Source organism: Miniopterus natalensis, chromosome 9 (genome assembly GCF_054644295.1).
Source record: "Miniopterus natalensis isolate mMinNat1 chromosome 9, mMinNat1.hap1, whole genome shotgun sequence".
Taxonomy (NCBI): Eukaryota; Metazoa; Chordata; class Mammalia; order Chiroptera; family Miniopteridae; genus Miniopterus; species Miniopterus natalensis.
Genome location: NC_142089.1, coordinates 48,569,933 through 48,574,690, shown reverse-complemented (window position 1 = coordinate 48,574,690; position 4,758 = coordinate 48,569,933).

The following is a 4,758-nucleotide window of genomic DNA, read 5'->3' as shown; positions in this document are numbered from 1 at the left end:
TTATTGAATATATTGGGGTGACATTTGGGGGTATTTTGTTAATTTGGATTTTACCAATCAAGCACAGAAATTAATTCCAATGAAATTAAATATGAAATGCTAAAACTGAATTTATATCCTTTTATAAGTAGAAATGTAAAATGCACTCTAAATCCAAAATATATTTCCTTTAGATTTCAATAGTTCTGCCTTCATTCTATTAATAATAAGATGTATGTAAATGGTATTTTCATTATTCTTTCATAAACTATCGGGATTGTTAACTAAAAAGTATACTTTAGTCTGGACAGGGTTGCTCAGTGGTTGAGCATCCACCCATGAACCAAGAGGTCACCGGTTTGATTCCAGGACAGAGCACATGCCCAGGTTGTGGGCTCAATCCCCAGTAGGGGGCGTGCAGGAGGCAGCAGATCTATGTTTCTCATCAATGTCAATTTTTCTATGTCAATCCCTTCCTCTCTCTCTAAAAATCAATAAAAACATTTAAAATATATATATATATACTTTAGCAAGTATGAGATTTTTTGAAAACGTAAAATCCTTCCAACTACTTTTCTCATAGTTGCATGTCATATCTTTATCATATTACTTTCAGTTGATATTTCTGCAAGGCAGAAGGACAGGGCTCCCAGAAATCCTTTGCAATAACTCTCCATGGAAGCTTTAAACGGAACACTTGATATGTAGACTTACATCTCCAGATGACTAAGATTTCATTTTAGCCAAGATTCTGATTTACTTCCTATACTGTCATGATTGAGTTCAAAATGAAGGGACTGTTCTCACTTGGAGATTAAGAATTTTTTTAAATGCAGTTTAATCTTGTTCCAGTGCTCTCATATTCCTGCAGGTTTTCTGACAGCTTAATGGAATTCAGTGGCATGGGGTATATCAAGGTACATGTTTTCTATAACAAGGAAACTATTTCAAACATCCTTATTTATTGGAAAAGCAACAATTTCAGACAATGCTGCAATTAGACAATGCATAGGCATTATACAGAAATGTCTCACTTCTCTCATTTTTAAGAACCAAGTTTTTTGCTCTTTATTTTATATTACTAAAATATAAATTTTCTATTAATTGCAAACAGCATATGCAGCATGTATGTAGCATTCATTCTGCCTTTTCTTTATAGATTGTAAGATACTTAGAGGATTGAGTCCTAAAGGTTTTCATCCTATGATGTTCCTAAATAAAATATTTTTCTAAAAAGACAAACAAATGTAGTTCCAGTTTGAATTATATTAGGAAGGCAAGAATGGAAGGAGTTTTTTACCTAATGTGGAAATCATTAGTGCTGTTCACCAATTATTTTCAGGTCTTCTCCTGGGCATGTTATAGTATTGCATTTACCTGCCCCTCTTGAAGTTGGCAGGGCCGTATCGCTTTGGCTAAGAGGGGTGTAAACAAAAGTAATATGCATTAGCTCCAGGTGGAAGCTCTATCAGCCAGGCATGATCTACCATGCTGGGTTTTTCCCTGTAGCATGGCAAACAACATATAAGGTGGCTGCTTTGCCACCTGAGGTCTCGTGAGTGATTACAATGAGCAGAGTTCCTCTTCTGAGTGGACAGGAGCCACAGGTGAGATACAAACCTTTGTAGGTTTATGGCATTGAGATTTTGGGGTTGTTTTCACAAATATACTTTGGCTATCCTGACTGACACATCTAGGAAATGATCAGATTCCCATTATGACCTACATAGGAAAGGTGAGGCAGGAAAAAGAAAGAAAACATATCACAAAAGAGTGGGCAGGAAAGGATAGCAAAAGGTAATAACGGGAAACAAGTTCAATTTCTTCTCATCTCATAGCACAGCAATTTTCAACTGGTGTGTCGCAAGATTTTAAAACATGAAATATCTGACTATTTAATCGGGGACATTGACCTCTTTTCCCTTAGACTGTCAACTAAAAAAGTGACAACAGCCAACATGACAATAGTCACCCAGTGTGAATGAATCAAAATTAATAGCTTTTTAAAAATCACATCAGCAAAAAAATATATTTTTTGGCGTGGTGCAAAAGTTTAGTAATTAGTTTATGTGTGCAATGAGATGAAAAAGGTTGAAAATCACTGGCATAGCAGATAAAAATGGGAGTTTAGGTTCAAGAGTTCCAACTTTTATATGACTTTCCTAGAAAATGGACACTCTTGATAAACACTAGTCCAAGTTTATTATAAAATCATTTGTTTGAAGTTTTAAACTAGCCAAAGCACAAAAATTACGAGTTGCATACTGATGCAAGCAACAAAATATACATATCACTATTTACTCTCACAGAATGAACGGCACAAAATACATTTATTCACTTAAAACATTCACCTACTCCTAGTAGATGTGTAACAAGTTGGGTCGGTAACAAGTTGAAGTCCAACATTATTTACTAGGTGGTAAAATATTCTGACGCCCAGATGAAGTAAGAAAATGGATATTTCCATTCTATATATTCCGACCTTTTTTAATTTGGGGCAACGATAGCAATACAGGTGAAGCCAGCAACAAGTTTCACAAAAAGTTCACTCTACGTATTTAACAAGTGCTCTTACTTAAGCTCTAAGATTAGGCACACAACTAAAGCAGGTTTTTCTTTAAGTCTGAAAATGAGCAAACAAGACTGCTACATAAGACAGGGGTGTGTGTGTGTGTGAACTTTTAGGTATCTCTCACTTCTGTAATACAGGTAAGTAGAAGCACGTTTCTGCCTTTAGGGGAAAATTTAAAAGAGCGTATCTCTATTACCTAGTTAAATCCATCGGTAAGAAGCCTGATGTTTGGGGACACATCCATGGTTAATTACAGGTCAGCATTATCTGCCTCTGTATTCATAATTGTAAAAACCCATTTGCTGTTGGGTTTCTTTTTTATTTTGTTGGTCTTTTTTTAAGACATCATTAACATCAAGAAAAGCCTGGCATTTTCAAGTCACTGGCCCATAATAATATAATTCCCCTGAAATAAGATGACAAACAGTATGAGAAGTTGCTTAGATACCACTTTACGCAATGACAAGGAAAATTCAGTTACTCTGGTCTAATTATGAATTTTAAAATAGAGCTTGAAACCTCAAAATTGGTAAACTTGTTAAACACTATTTGTACTTTTATTTCCAGTAATCTGAACAAATATACTTTTACTTTGAACATTTATATGAAAGTGATTGGTGAATGCGCCACTCTCTTATTCACGATACAATAAATTGCCTAACGACACTGAAATACGTATAATAACATGAATAAAATTCTGAAGTCACATATGCATGTGGTTGTGTTCATTTCACTTTCCTTGGGTGAAAGCCTAAAACAACAGAAACGCATATTCTTTTACTAAACATTTTTTCAATTTTTGATGTCTACTTCTTGGGTTTAACATCATCATAAAACCAATTGAGTTGTCCTAAACCTGTGCTCGAATAAAAGATAATCCTCCTTCCAGGTATGCACAGAGTGAGTCCCCTGTCACTCCCCAAAACCTTGCATGCTCATGCATGCCCTCCCACATACAGTCATGTCCCAACAGCTTCTCCACACAGACACAATGGCCAGGGTGACAGCACAGCAACGGAGCAACAATTCTGCCACTGGAGTGGAAGGAGCCTCAAGGAGAAGAGGGCTGGAACGCTGAAGGAGAGTTGCTCCCTGGCACCTCTAGCGGGTCACAGTACAGGGACGTGCTCGCGACAGCACCCTCCCCGCATAAGGAAGAAGGCGGGAGGCTTGGCTCCCTGTGCCTCAGATCACAGGACACCAGCGCTCAAGCAGCTGTAAGGAGCAGGGATCGCCTCTGAGCCATCTCAGAGTTCTTCTGGGCGTTAAGTCCTCTTGAAACACAAGAGAGTATTTATACAATATAACAGCAATCATACATTGCAATGGCTTTTTTTAAAGCATACACACTGGATATATATACATACACAAATATATATGCACATATACACACACACGTATATCACAATAACCATATGTAACTGGCAATTTAAATTAAAAAATGTACAAAATCTTTGCAATTTCATGCTCATTTCATACCAAAAAATTCTTGATTTAATTTGGCAAGTATTTATCGAGTATCTACCATGTGCTCTGTAAATAAGAATAACCTAAATTTCTATGATTAATCATTTATTGGTTGAAAATTAAGAATATCACATATCAGTTATATATGTGTTTCCCTTTAAATTCACTGAAAAAAATGGTTGCCTTTAAATCTTCATTGAGGCAATTTGCTTAATTTCTTTTAATTTATTCATGAGAATTTTCCAAAATTCACAAAAGTAGACAACTTCCAATGTACATTACCAATCAAAAGCAAAAATTTGTGGATATAACTTAAGTCTAGTTGAACTGTACAAACTTCCTAGAGAATGTGAAATCAGTCTCACATGAAAGATTAATTTTAAAACAGACCCCAGTTAATGAAGGCAATGAACTCTTTTACAGAAATGCAACTCACTATTATAAAGCAGAACTACCTACTTATGCTCTGATAGACCCAGGACATTTTGAATGATTACTAAAACTCCTTGGGTTGAATTATACAAACAAGCAAAGAAAAATCTAAATTATTAATGGGAAATTTAGGGAAAGATTATTGCCCCTTGATCTCTTGGTTAACCATTGTAATGATTTCCAAATGCCTGGGTAGTTGCCAATCCTCCCCTTAACACTGGTGGCACAGGCTTTAGAAGATGCTATCTTACAGATTTAATAAAGCCACTTTCAACTGAAATTTTTTATGTCCATCCGTGTGTGTGTGT